The sequence below is a fragment of the Macrobrachium nipponense genome, chromosome 2 (assembly GCF_015104395.2).
Source record: "Macrobrachium nipponense isolate FS-2020 chromosome 2, ASM1510439v2, whole genome shotgun sequence".
Lineage (NCBI taxonomy): Eukaryota > Metazoa > Arthropoda > Malacostraca > Decapoda > Palaemonidae > Macrobrachium > Macrobrachium nipponense.
Window position 1 is genome coordinate 102360339 of NC_087201.1, and position 16145 is coordinate 102376483.

At 36.1% G+C, this 16145-nt stretch overlaps 1 protein-coding gene across 6 annotated transcripts in view; it reads right to left on the reverse strand.

The window, feature by feature from the left end:
* LOC135220857 (large proline-rich protein BAG6-like) overlaps window positions 1–16145 on the reverse strand; it is a 289694-nt gene that overhangs the window by 52421 nt on the left and 221128 nt on the right. The gene's annotated exons all lie outside the window — the stretch shown is intronic.

Genomic DNA, 16145 nt, shown 5'->3' on the forward strand with positions numbered 1-16145 from the left:
TAATACTGTATTAGTAAGTTTAATACGAGTAAATGATATCATATAATAAAATAATAATTCTCTCTTTCTCTTGTCTCTCTCCTACAGAGATGTGTTTTTTTTATGATAAATAAATGATTTTCTATTTTCAAATATTAATATTAACCCTCTTACGCCGATTGGACATATTAAACGTCGAGATAAATTGTCTCCCAGGTGCCGATTGGACGTATTAAACGTCGACACAAAAAAGTTTTTCTAAAAATTCGCAGAAAAAAAATTGTAGGCCTACCAGCCGAAAACTTTTGAATCAGGCGCCTTGGGGGATGCTGGGAGCTCACGGATCAAGGTGTTGTTTTGTTTACAATTGTTACCACAGCGCCGCCCGCACCACTCCTGCAGCACCCCGCACCCCGGCACAGCCGCTCGCCGCACAAACGCGAATTTCTTTCTTTATCGCACTAAAAAAGTATCAGTGACACATCTCAGAAATTATTTCGTCACTTTGACATAATTTTTGCACCATTTTAAATTAGCCGTTACATGGAGTATTATATATGAAAATGTGCACATTTCATGTAGAATACAACAATAAAATACTCATGATTGTAGCTTTTATCAGTTTTGAAATATTTTCACATAAATAACAATAAGTGCCAAAATTTCAACCTTCGGTCAACTTTGACTCTACCGAAATGGTCGAAAAATGCAATTGTAAGCTAAAACTCTTATATTCTAGTAATATTCAATCATTTACCTTCATTTTGCAACAAATTGGAAGTCTCTAGCACAATATTTTGATTTATGATGAATTTATGAAAAAAAAAAAAAAAAATTCCTTACGTCTGTGCGGTAACTCTTCCGAAAAAAATCAGAAATTTTTTCGTGCGATTGTCGTAATGTTTACATTTTAAATTAGCCGTTATATAATGTTTTATATATGAAAATGTGCGCAATTTCATGTAGAATATAACAATAAATGATTGAAGGTTGTAGCTTTTCTCATTTTCAAAATATTTGCATATAAATCATGATAAATAGAAAAAAAAAAACCCGAAAAAAAAAAAGTCGGTCAACTTTGACTCTACGAAATAGTCGGAAAAAAACGCAATTTGTAAGCTAAAAACTCTTTACAGTCTAGTAATATTCAGTCATTTTTAAACAAATTTGAAGTCTCTAGCACAATATCTAGATTTATGGTGAATTTTAAAAAAACTTTCCTTCCCTCCGCGCACGGATTCTCCGCCGCAAATCTCCGAAATGCGTACGTCGCATTATCGTTATATTTGCTCCGTTTCATATTAGGCGTTTCATAGAGTTTTATATATGAAAATGTGCACAATTCTATGTAGAATACAATAGATAATAATTGAAGGTTGTAGCTTTTCTCATTTTCGAAATATTTGCATAAAAAAACATATAAAAAAAATTCGAAATTCGGTCAATTTAACTCGTCTGAAATGGTAAAAAACTGCAATTGTAAGCTAAAACTTTTACAGTATAGTAATATTCAATCATTTATCTTCATTTTGAAACAAATTGGAAGTCTCTAGAACAATATTTAGATTTATGGTGAATTTTTGAAAAAAAATTTTATGTCCTCACGTTACGAATTCATCCATCATTTTGTGATAACATTTTCTCTGTGTTGCTTTGATCAATTTACAATGTGTTATATACCAAAATGATCGCAATTTAGTGTACAATACAACGAAAAAAAGTAACTCGTTAGCTTTAACCGTTTTGCGCAGAGCGCGCTTTGAATACAATTATATATGAAATTTTGTTTTTGCGCTATCATATATCACATTATTTATATATGATAATGATATTTTTTTCATTTCTGATGGTTCTGATGGTTGCATACTAAACTTCAGGCAATGACAAAAAAAGGAGCCAAAAATAAAGTCGTAATATTGAAAACTAAGCGCGCTGTGATTTTTTGAAAAAAATATTTTTTCCGCTTCGGCGCTCACTCCGAGACTGCCTCAGCATATGGGAGACGATTTCTATTAAACCCCTTTGGCGTAAGAGGGTTAATGTAAACAGCAATAATATCAATTCATTAAAGAAAATTCTATAGTGAATTAGTAAGATTTTAGTTTATAAATTTTAACAAATTATGTAAGAATGAAGGAAATCCCAGTCTTCTCTCTCTAACTCCAGGTACTAAAGCTATCAAATATCTCCCTACCTTCTCTCAACTCCAGAGACACTCGGCTCAGGAAGCTGTCAAATATGTCAAGTAATGTGACAGGGGAGGGGAGGGGAACAGTGCCATATAATGGTCACCAATTTTAATGGTTTTTATGGAATTTCTCTCTCTTACTGAGATGAGATAATTTTTATGGTACATATATGTAATAAGTTCATAATTAATATTTTCCAATAATAATACTATAATGCATATAACAATAATACTATAACTGTAATTACAAAATTCATGTGTGAGTATTTTAAATACAATAATCTTTCCATTTCACTTTTTTAAATACTGTACTCTCTCTCTCTCTCTCTCTCTCTCTCTCTCTCTCTCTCTCCACAAGATACTATGTCACAGTGCTCTCTCACTCTCTCTCTCTCTCTGACTGGAAGTGTTAGAAGTACGTATGTATGTGCTGTATATACCTTTGAGGGTACTAACATTTAGGATTACTTTGAAATTATATTAATACAATCTCTAGGATTAATACAGTAATATAATACTAATAATTTAAGGTAAATTTGATGTAGGATGTTACATAAGGTATACATTTTGTGTTTCTATTTCATTCTTTTATCTCTCTCTCTCTCTCTCTCTCTCTCTCTCTCTCTCTCTCCTCTCTGATCTTCTCTCCGCTTCTTCTCTGCAGAAAAGAATTAATAGAAAGACAAACAAATAATTGTTCAGTCCTCTCTTTCCCTCATCTCTGGAAAATATATGTATTTATGGGAGGGGAAGAAATGTTGCTTATAGAAATTCATTTCAATCTTTTGATATCGTAAAGAGTCAGTGTCTCTCTCTCTCTCTCTTCTCTCTCTCTCTCTCTCTCTCTCTCTCTCTGTTATTGGCTCATATATATTTCTAAAAGTAAAATGTTTCAGATGACTTTGAAATGATATTAATAATACCAATTCAATAGTATATTTGATATAGGATGATACTTCAAGTATACAATTGATCTGTGAATTTTCAAGATAGGCAGATGTAGGCATTTTTTAGGAGGGTTCCAACTATTTGCGGGTTTGAGCTATTCGAGGGGATGCCTGGTACCCATCCCCTGTGAATACAGGGCGAACACTGTAGTGCCTACGGCCCAGCCTCCAAGAAGATTACCCTTTCATGTAAGAGAACAAATAGAGAAAGAGCTATAAAAGTTAAAGAAACTCCATGTTATTGAAAAGGTCACTGGCACCACTCCATGGGTTTCAAATTTTGTGGTTGCACCTAAGCCTAAGTCTCCTAATGAAATTAGGATATGTGTCAATATGCATAAAGCAAATAAAAGCTCTCAAACGTGAAATACATGTGACACCAACCACTGATGACATTATTAATGAAATTAATGGTTCAACAGTGTTCTCAAAAGTTTATCTATACAAAAGTTTTCACCAATTAGAATTAGATGAAAATAGTCTAATACGACTGCATTTGCTACTCATGTTGGACTATGTCAATATAAACAATTGAATTCTGGTGTTAGTGTGGTTCCTGAAGTGTTTTACGCTGAGATTTGAGAAGTGTTACAAGGACTGAATTGTGTTTTACATATCAGTGATGATATAATAATTCATGGCAAATCTGAGAAGAGCAGGTCTCTCACCCCAGTTGAACAATGTTAGTCAGAACATGAAGCACTGGCATGTGTGTTTGTATGGCAGCATTTTCATCTGTATCTTTTTGGGAAACCATTTCCTCTGATTACTGATCATCATTCCCTTGAACAGATTTTCAACTATACAAAGTGAATTCAATCAGCAAAGCTTGAAAGGTAGAGATTAAATTTGACAAGGTATAATTTTAGTTAAATATTGTCCCGGGAATTTAATGATATCAGATTCTTGCTCAACACATCTGTCCTGTTAAGGATCAAGTGAAAGCATTGCTGAAAATTTTGTGAAATTCATTGCATACTTGTCAGTACCTGGTTCATTAACTCTTGCAGATGTTGCAAAGGCAACGTGTGAGGATTGTGTTCTTAAGTGTGTTACCAATGCTGTTCAAAGAAATACATGGCCAAAACAAAAATGTAGAAGTGATGAAATTTACTGAATATCAACAAGTGTGACGAATTACCAGTTATACCTATGGACAGTGGGAATATTCCGTTCTGTGGTACATGACTCTGCATTCCAGAATCATTAAAACGTCACGTTATTGACTTTGCTCATGAAGGACACCAAGGTCAAGTAAAATGCAAGTCACTGTTTAAAGAAACTTTGGTTCCCATATATGGACAAATTTGAAGAAAATGCAAATTATGCATTGCATGCATGTCAGTGTCTCCTCAATTGGTTTCTGATCTAATTAACCCTTAAACGCCGAAGCAGTAAAAAAAAAATGTCTCCCGTGTGCCGGAGACGTTTCAGAGTGAGCGCGGAAGCGGAAAAAATATTTTTTTCAAAAAATCACAGCGCGCTTAGTTTTTAAGATTAAGAGTTCATTTTTGGCTCATTTTTTTTGTCATTGCCTGAAGTTTAGTATGCAACATCAGCAAATGAAAAAAAAATTATCATTATCATATAAATAAATAATGCGATATATGATAGCGCAAAAACAAAATTTCATATATAATTGTATTTAAATCGCGCTGTGCGCAAAACGGTTAAAGATAACAAGTTACTTTTTTTGTTGTAATGTACACTAAATTGCGATCATTTTGGTATATAACACATTGTAAAACAATAAAAGCAACACAGAGAAAATATTATCACAAAATAATGCATGAATTCGTAACACGCGGACGTAAACATATTTTTTTTTTTTAAATTCACCATAAATATAAATATTGTCCTAGAGACTTCCAATTTCTTTCAAAATGAATACAAATGATTGAATATTACTATACTGTAAGAATATTAGCTTACAAATGCAGTTTTCGACCATATCTGACGAGTTAAAGTTGACAGAATGTCGATTTTTTTTATATATATTTTTTTATATGCAATTATTTCGGAAATAAGAAAAGCTACAACTTTCAAATATTTTTTGTTTTATTCTACATGAAATTGCGCACATTTTCATATATAAAACTCTATGAAATGCCTAATATGAAACGGAGCAAATATTCCGAGAATGGGACTACGCATTTCGGAGATTTGTGGCGGAGAATCCGCCGCACGGGGAGGGAAGGAAAGTTTTTTTTTTAAAAATCACCATAAATTTAAATATTGTGCTAGAGACTTCGAATTTGTTTCACGATGAAGATAAATGACTGAATATTACTAGACTGTAAGAGGTTTTGGTTTATCTTACAATTGCGTTTTTGTCGACCATTTCGGTAGAGTCAAATTTGACCGAATGTGGTTTTTTTCTATTTATCGTGATTTATATGCAAATATTTCGAAAATGAGAAAAGCTACAACCTTCAACTATTTTTTGTGTTATTATACATGAAATTGCGCACATTTTCATATATAAAACTTTATGTAACGGCTAATTTAAAATGGTGCAAACATTACCACAATCGCACGTATGATTTTTTCGGAAGTTACCGCGCGGACATAAAGAAAATGTAATTTTTTTATAAATTCACCATAAATCGAAATAATTGTGCTAGAGACTTCCAATTTGTTGCAAAATTAAGGTAAATGCTTGAATATTACTAGAATATAAGCGTTTTAGCTTACAATTGCATTTTTCGACCATTTCGGTAGAGTCAAAGTTGACCGAAGGTTGAAAATTTGTCACTTATCATTTTTTATATGAAAATATTTCAAAATTGATAAAAGCTACAACCATGGGTTGTTTTTAGTTGTATTGTGCATGAAATTGTGCACATTTTCATATATAAAACTTTATGTAACGGAATTTAAAATGGTGCAAACATTACCACAATCGCATGTATGATTTTTTCGGAAGAGTACCGCGCAGACGTAAGGAAAAAGTTTTCATAAATTCACCATAAATCGAAATATTGTTGCTAGAGACTTCCAATTAGATTCAAAATTAAGGTAAATGATTGAATATTACTAAAATATAAGAGTTTTAGCTTACAATTGTGTTTTTCGACCATTTCGGTGGAGTCAAAGTTGACCGAAGGTTGAATTTTGGCACTTATCGTTATTTATATGAAAATATCTCAAAACTGATAAAAGCTACAATCATGAGTATTTTTTTGTTGTATTTTACATAAAAATGCGCACATTTTCATATATAATACTCCATGTAACGGCTAATTTAAAATGGTAAAAAAATTATGTCAAAGTGACAAAATAATTTCCGAGATGTGTCACAGATACTTTTAGTGCGGCAAGAAAGAAATTCGCGCTTTCGCGCCTGCGTAACGATTGTAAAACAAAACAACACCTGATCCGTGAACTCCCAGCATCCCCCAAGGCGCGTGATTCAAGAGTTTTCGGCTGGTAGGCCTAAAAGTATTTTTACGCGAATTTTTAAAAAAACTTTTGTATGTCGACGTAAAATATGTCCAGTCGGCACCCGAGAGACAAAAAATGTCTACGTAAAATACGTCCAGTCAGCGTTTAAGGGTTAAACTGAGCCCTTTACCTAAGAAACCGTAGGATGATGTCTCAATGGATTTTTGTGGTCCCTTCCCTACTGGAGAGTACTTCATAGTTGTCATGGAAGACCATAGTCGCTATCCTGTCGTCGAGATAGTGTGACTGGCAGGCTTGAAAATATTTCTGGTTTATTTGGAATACCCAGAGTTATTAACCCTCTTACGCCGGAGCGGTAAATAAATAATTGTCTCCCGTATGCCGGAGGGGTTTCAGAGTGAGCGCGGAAACGGAAAAAATATTTTTTTCAAAAAATCACAGCGCGCTTAGTTTTCAAGATTAAGGGTTCATTTTTGGCTCCTTTTTTTGTCATTGCCTGAAGTTTAGTATGCAACCATCAGAAATGAAAAAAATTATAATTATCATATATAAATAATGTGATATATGATAGCGCAAAAACAAAATTTCATATATAATTGTATTCAAATCGCGCTGTGCGCAAAACGGTTGAAGGTAACAAGTTATTTTTTTTTCATTGTAATGTACACTAAATTGCGATCATTTTGGTATATAACACATTGTAAAACAATAAAAGCAACACAGAGAAAATATTATCACAAAATAATGCATGAATTCGTAACACGCGGACGTAAACAAATATTTCTTTCAAAAATTCACCATTAATCTAAATATTGTCCTAGAGACTTCCAATTTCTTTCAAAATGAAGACAAATGATTGAATATTACTATACTGTAAGAGTATTAGCTTACAATTGCAGTTTTCGACCATATCTGACGAGTTAAAGTTGACCGAATGTCGAATTTTTTTATATACATATTTTTATATGCAATTATTTCGGAAATAAAAAGAAAACCAAAAGCTACAACCTTCAAATTATTTTTTCGTTTTATTCTACATGAAATTGTGCACATTTTCATATATAAAACTCTATGAAATGCCTAATATGAAACGGAGCAAATATTCCGAAAATGGGACGTACGCATTTCGGGGATTTGTGGCGGAGAATCCGCGCGCGGAGGGAAGGAAATATTTTTTTAAAAATTCACCATAAATCTAAATATTTGCTAGAGACTTCGAATTTGTTTCAAGATGAAGATAAATGACTGAATTTAATTACCATAAGAGATTAAGATTTTAGCTTACAATTGCGTTTTTCGACCATTTCGGTAAGAGTCAAAAGTTGAAACGAAAGTGGTTTTTTTTCTATTTATCGTGATTTATATGCAAATATTTCGAAAATGAGAAAAGCTACAACCTTCAATTATTTTAAGTTGTATTCTACATGAAATTGCGCACATTTTCTTATATAAAACTTTATGTAACGGCTAATTTAAAATGGTGCAAACATTACCACAATCGCACGTATGATTTTTTCGGAAGAGTTACTGCGCGGACGTAAAGAAAATGTTATTTTTTTCATAAATTCACCATAAATCAAAATATTGTGCTAGAGACTTCCAATTTGTTGCAAAATGAAGGTAAATGCTTGAATATTACTAGAATATAAGCGTTTTTTATTTTAGCTTTACAATTGCGTTTTTCGACCTTTTCGTAGAGTCAAATTTGACCCGAAGGTTGAAATTTTGGCAATTATTGTTATTTATATGAAAATATCTCAAAACTGATAAAAGCTACAACCATGGGTTGTTTTTAGTTGTATTGTGCATGAAATTGTGCATATTTCTATATATAAAACTTTATATAACGGCTAATTTTAAAATGGTGCAAACATTACCACAATCGCATGTATGATTTTTTTCGGAAGAGTTACCGCGTGGACGTAAGGAAAAAGTTTTTTCATAAATTCACCATAAATAAAAATAATTGTGCTTAGAGACTTCCAATTAGTTGCAAAATTAAGGTAAATGATTGAATATTACTAAAATATAAGAGTTTTAGCTTACAATTGCGTTTTTCGACCATTTCGGTAGAGTCAAAGTTGACCGAAGGTTGAAATTTTGGCAAATATCGTTATTATATGAAAATATCTCAAAACTGATAAAAGCTACAATCATGAGTATTTTATTGTTGTATTTTACATAAAAATGCGCACATTTTCATATATAATACTCCATGTAACGGCTAATTTATTTTTCCGCGAATTTTAAAAAAACTTTTGTAAGTCGACGTAAAATACGTCCAGTCGGCACACGAGAGACAACAAATGTCGACGTAAAATACGTCCAGTCGGCGTAAGAGGGTTAAAACAGACAATGGCACTCCATTTAATGGTCATGTTTTCTCAGGGCTTGCACATAACTATGGATTCAGGCATAGAAAAATTACCCTATTTCACCCTATGTCAAATGCTACTGCTGAAGCTTTTATGAAGCCTCTTGTGAAGGTGATTAGAACCTCGAGTGTTCAAGGTTAAACATGGAAGTTGGATATTAGCAAATTTCTTTTGAATTATCGTAGCACACAGCACCCGAGCACAGGTGTCTCCCCAGAACTCATGTTCAACAGAAAAATGAATACAAAATTGCCACAGATTAAAATAAAGTCAAGGGATACAAGCATCAGGAAGAGAGATACCAAGGCAAAGAAGCGGTATGCCGACAGTCGCAGAAGAGCTAAACCACATATGTACCTATTTCGGGAACAGTGTTATCAAAAAAGGGTTCAAGGATTACTACACAGTGCCAAGACATAACACTAACCAGGGATGCATCTCATTTAAAATATGGTGATAAACAAGTTACAATGCAACAAGTTCTTTGTCATTCACATTGTCAACTTAAGAATCCGCCAATATTAGGCCGCAGTGAGCGGAAAAGTTTTAAACCTAAACGTTTCCAAGACTGAGCTGTATCTGTCGTATCTTGTAATTGAGTTTTGTATAATGTGTTCTTTTTACTTGAAATCAAAGAAGGTTCTTTGTAGTGATATTCATTATGATTCATTATATTTAATAAGGATGTTCATATAAATTGAGTAATACAGTGGACCCCCCGTATTCGCGTTCTCCGGATTTGCGGACTCACACATTCGCGGATTTCTCTCGGGAGCGTTTCCCTGTATTATTCGCGGAAAATTCGCGCATTCGCGGTATTTTTCTATGAGAAATATCCACAAATTCCTGGTTTTTGTTATCAATATCATCATAAAATGCACTTTTTGTGATAAAACTATAGAAAAAACACATTATGAAAATTTTTAGTGGTTTTTCTTAAGTTTTAACTAACAAAATAGGCTGTTTTTAGCGTTTTTACAGGGGTTCCAAACATTCGCGGATTCTAACTATTCGCGGGGGATCTGGTACGCATCCCCTGAGAATATGGGGGGACCACTGTATACCCATTCACAAAAAGTTAGAATATACTAGATATGCTTCAAATCAAGTGTAAGATTTTTTTCCTTTTGAATATGTCGAATGGATGCTACTTTAATCTGATATTATTTCTGTTGTGGGATGCATACAGATAGTGTTCGAGTTAAGATAATTCGTCTTACGATAATCCGACTTTACGATGGGGTTAGCAATTCATACTGATACAACAATATTTTGAAAATATTCTTAAATTTCGCAATCGCTCGTAATGGGTGCAGCCCAGCAGCGTACAACCAGGCAGCAAGAGAGACACCAAATTACAGTAGCCTCACTTTATCCCATGTTCTAGTTAAGTAAGTTAAAATAAAAACCGCAAAACTGAGAATTATGAAAGTTTTGCTTTAATGTTTTACTCATTTGGTAAATGTGTACAGCCATGAACAACCAAACGAGAAACAACATTTTGCTAAGTACAACCGAACTGAATAACAACATCCATTTGGCTTGTATTTCGACCATCGTAAGATAGTAAACAATTACCGCAGTTACGTTATAAATGACTATGTGTAATAGGACTGATATATTTTTAGGTAATAACTTTGTTTGCAATAGATACAAGATCAGCAAGGAAACATACTGTTAAATTTAAACAAAGTTGTAGCTGAAGCTGAGAACTTTTCGAGCTGCTAATGACTGTTATTGTGCATCGTTAACAAAGATAAAACTCTCATAAACTTATCTGATCAAACACACCCGTACATAAAGTTGAGAGAGAATAATTTTAATCAAAACTTCAGGGCTTGAAAGAATACAGTTTACTGCTATTTTCACGCTGTTAAAAATTAATAATGTAACAGTAAAGCTCATACTACGAAGAAATCATGTAGTTTTCCTTACACAATAAACATGCCCACAAAGCAATCTGTTAACGGAATAAGTAAAGTATCTAGATATTTTTTTATCCTAACTAGAAGTAAAACAATTCGCTTTGAATTGTGTTAAATACAACAAAATAAACTTGTATTTGCCATCAGCTGATTTCCAAACCAAAACATTGACCGCTTTGTTAGTATTTTATGATGCAATACGTAATATGAGAATACATATAATAAAATAGGATAGAGTAATGTAAAATTTTTAAAAGATTCATGGAAAAGATGCATATTCATTATGTTTTTATTCCATAATTGTATGAAGGCGTCAGCAGCCTGATAGGTATCGCTCAATTACGTATGCCGATATCAGTCTGAATTGGAGTCTGCTTTACCATGGTATCTATCATCATATATGCTAGGCTAACTTCTTAATGTTATTCAATTTCTCTTAGTATTGAATTATCATGAGCCAATATGCATTGAACCTAGAGAATTAGCTAAAATTAATCATTACTATGCCGTATACGTGTAAGTATACTGTGCAGTGTAGGGTAGCTACCCTATATGTAAAGATGGTACTGATTACCCTAGTGTAGGCTAGGCTATATTCGAGATATGATTTTTTCGACATACGATGGGTTTTTCTGAACCTAAACCCATTGTAAGTAGGAGAATACTTGTATATTCAACACTGAGAAAATCATATATCATTATTTTTGTGTTCTGTACAGAAAGTAAAAAGTTTTTATTGGAAGTACAGTGGTGACATGAATTGTTAATTGATAGTAAACTATATAATTCTAGGGTGTTGATGAAGTATGGGAGATATTTTTTTTTACCGTTTTTTTTTTTTTTTTTTTTTTTTTTTTCCAAAATGAAATCAGTGATTTCATGATTTTAATTATAAGGCTGTGAAAAAAAGCATGAGAATTTTTGAACTTGTAAAATTGACTTTTTTTTCTTCTTAAATATTGTATTGAATCTTTAATTTATTTGTTTCTTAGAGAAAGTATGTATGTGTTTTCAATCAGTGAGATTATGGGTATCATGTTACTATTTTTTAATGATTAATATTTTTGCATTTTCTACTAAATTTTGAATTTCATATGTTAATGTGTATTTCAATAATGAATTTACTGATTTTATGCTTCAAGTTTTATAAAGAAGGGATGTAACAATTAGCAATTTTGCATGAACATGTTAAAAGCACCGCCTTCCCACACACACATGCCTAAACCTATCACATGGAAGCCCAGGAATCTGCCAGTATATCTTTGAACTTTATCATGCACCGGCAGCACTGTTGAAACCCAGTTGTATAGTCTGTATCTCAAGCAGAAAAAAACCTCCCTTAAAAAACCCATATGGGTCTATTATTTATCATATCCTACCCTTCCTTGTGTGTATAAGCTGTTACAATGCCCAGGTAAATGATCTTCAGGCTGGGAAGAAGATTGGACATCTCCAGGTTTACCACAATGACTTGGCTCCGACAAAACTGGAGAAGACAATCCCTATCCCTGTCCCAAACCAAATTCTCCTTGGAACTTGCCAAGACCAGCCAATCATTGAGGTATCTCAACAGATGAATCTCTTGAGCATGAGCCTATGTCGATACTAGAATAAAAACCTGTGTGAACACTTGAGGAGCTGTAGTCAAGCTAAAGCAAAGGACCTTGAAATGGATCACTTGCTCTCCAAGGCTGAAGTGAAGGAATCTCCTGAACAAAGGATGAATAGGAATCTGAAAGTAAGTGTCCTTCAACTCTATTGACAGCATAAAGCTATTCTCCCTCATGGCTGCCAAAACTGTCTGGGGCGTCTCCATTCTGAACCTTGTCTACCTGATGAAGTGGTTCGGCGTGGAAAGATCTATCACTGGTCTCCAATTGCCCATAGCCTTTGGAACCAGGAAATTCTGACTATAGAACCCTGGGGAAAGGCCAATGCACTTCCTCCACTGCGTCCTGTCCAACATCTTTGACACCTCCTCCTTGACAACCAGATACTTCAGAGAACCTCGAGTGTATGTCAAGTTGAGAAGGGGACGACCTGAGAGAGGTGGAGGAAAATTGAAAGGTAGTAGATACCTAACCCCAAAGGACAACTACTACTCGCTTCTCCACTCCGTGGTATTGCCCCCTTTTCCTGGCTTGGAAGAGCATAGCTGAAAGGGACACTGCTGTGGCTTTGTCTTCGATGGAACTGTAGAATGAGGAATCCTAACCGACATTGACTGCTTGGAAGGCTTTCTTGGAAGAGACTGCCTGCTCTGCCTTGGAGGAGGAGGAAGGTGAGAACGAGCCTCCGACTTCATGACTGCCTGCTGGACTAGCCTATCTTAGATACTTCGCATATTCTAAATGCATCCCAGGAAAGAGAAGCTGTGACTCTAGGAGGTCTCCATTCCAAAGAGAAGACAAGGAGTAGGTTGACCCACAAATTAGCATTGAGATCGCCCAGGTAAGAGATGGCCTTGGCATAACTGAAGCAACCTGATGAAGGAGGGGAAGCTGACGGAACCTCCTCGAGAATGACACAACGTTATCTTGGCCATCTCCAATGACCACAAGTCCATCTACGACACACCTTCCACCAGAAGGACTGCGACAGCGAACAATGGAAAAAGATCTTGATCTTGAACCCACCTTCGACAAGGAGAATCCAGCACATGGCCGAGTGACGACTTGTGTACACGACTGTGAGACAAACCACATACATGGTCGTGCAATGAAGTGCGTACACAATCGTGAGATGTCGACCGACGTACAAGAGAACGTCCTGGAGAAGGAGATTGCGAATGACGAATGTAGGACCTCCCTAGAGAAGAAGAAGAATGCCTAGGCCTCTTGGACACAGGAGAAAGGCAGTTCTTTCCATCATGTAGGGGTGAAGATGCACTACTATGTTGGGAGACACGATCGACAACAGTCTCATGTCCACGACCAACAACCACCTTATGTCCGACACTAGGAAGACGTCCATGGGGATGAACAGGCAGAGGGGCTATAGACTCTGGAAGAGGAGTACTCCTAGAAGGCCCTGGATCAGCTACCTGAGAGGGAATCACCTTCAAGCTCTTAACCAGAGTCTTATCATCCTTGCGACGAACTCGAACACTCTGAAGAGACAAACAATTAACTTGAAGACTCTAAGCAGAGGGAAGAACATCACAAAATGGTTTGCATCCACATGCGTGAAGAGGAGAGTCATGTCTGTGTTGGGAAGATGACGATGCACCTCTCTCACTCTCAGAAGATGAAGCAACGAAGTCCTGACACCTCCAACGTCTAACTCAAGAACGAGGAGGAGAAGGAGAGGGTGTTGAAGAAGGGGAAAGAGCTCTTTGATTATATATCAGTTTAGTAAGTGTTATTTTATTTTCATTTTCTGTACTGGTGAAATGTGGGCGATGTTCGATGTACGAGAAATGTGTTTGATTTTAGAAAAAGTGTTGATGTACTCAAGTTGTGTTGTGACGTCACAGGGTGTGATGTCATAGAAGACAAGATGGCAGTGGCATGGGGTGGAAACGTAAACATAAAAAGAGCATGCAGAAGAGGAGGCATGGACCTGGTGTTTGGTATGGTAGAGAGCTCTCTGTCTTACAGGAAATTGTGCATTGTAAGTCATGTTGCGGTATTGTTCAAAACCTTATGCTGGATTATACTGGAACCAAGGGATGTGAACAGGTGGGCAGATTACATGGTTGTTGCACATAGGAAAGATTAGGTTAGGAAAATATTCAAACTCTTGGCCTAAGACACTTCTTGCTAGAAACTCCACTATACCAATAAAAAAAAAAAAAAAAAGTCCAGCCTATCAACCATAGCCTGAGAGAACGACAATCAAGTGGGATGATGTCATGGATGAAGATGGATGTGACGTCATGGCAACAGGAGTGTGAGTTTGTTTGTTTAATGGTGTTTTTACGTTGCTGGAACCAGTGGTTATTCAGCAACGGGACCAACGGCTTTACATGACTTCCGAACCACGTCGAGAGTGAGCTTCTATCACCAGAAATACACATCTCTGACCCCTCAATGGAATGTCCAAGAATCAAACTCACGGCCACCAGGTGACAGGCCAAGACCAAAGCGACCACCCAACTGAGGCGCCAACAGGAGTGAGAGTGATGTCACTGAAGCTGACGTCACAGGCAGAGAGGATGCTGGGAGTGACATCACGTCATTCAGACTGGCAGCCTGAGTCAATGGCCTCACTGAAGGCAAGATAATGGGTGACCCAGGATGCAGCATAGTTACCAATGGTGTCCCATTAAGTGGCAGCACAAAAGACCCAAAGTAGTGGACCACGACCAGGAGGAGGGGGGACTGTTGGGGAAGCTGACAGAGGAGGGCGAGTAGACATGAAATGCGACAATAGGCCTTCAAAAGAGGGGGTACCCTGCAGGCCTAGGGAAGCCCACACAGTCGCCTTCTTGTGTGAATTAGTTTCTGAAACAAAGGAACAAGATAAAAGCTGCCTCTTCTCTCCCGAGAGGGAGATTACCTCCTGAGAGAGAGGGGGCAGTGTTATCCACAAAATTACCCTGCACAACTCCCAATACTTTCAAAGACAAATCCACGGATGAAAAAGAAGAAAACAAGGCATCAACAGAAGTAGTAGCAGAAGGAAAAATTCTGATAGAAGGGGAAGTAGAATTGTCCACTTGGGGAGGTGTGAATCCTTCCCAAGTAGGACAAGAGGACATCCTACAATGGTCCCTCTTATTATAGAAACTTCCACTGCGACACAGACCAGAACGATGCTCCAGGCATGGGTTGATGATATTGCAAAAATTAGAATGGCACCTACTGTACGTGGTATGGCGGTCAGTCAAGGAGAAAGCTAAAAACCTCATACGTTGGAACCTTGGAAGGCCCGGACGTATGCGTTGATGGGCCTACACTTCTTGGGGGTGGGGGTGGGTGGTGGGGGGGGGTGGTGGGATGGTGGGGGGGGGGGGTATCCATCATAACACACGCAAACATCCACTCTCCAAGGCGGTGGAAAAAAAACCAATACATCATGGGATTTCAAACGGGATCGGTGACCACAATCCACCTAGTATACGCACAAGTTGCCAGATGCTACAGGTTTATTCCTACATTACAATCTTTGATTTGTTTTTAATTGGTTTCCAGCTGGTGCTATTAGATTTATCCTACTGTTAAGACCGAAGGTTTGTTCTGTATATGAACAAACTATGGTAATGAATGAATAAATACTGTAGTAGTATCCCAGTTCCACACAGGTAAGGTACTAGTATGATGTGCATCTCTCTTTCTCTCTCTCATGTATTGATATTATACTGTTCACTAAAAAAATTTGACTT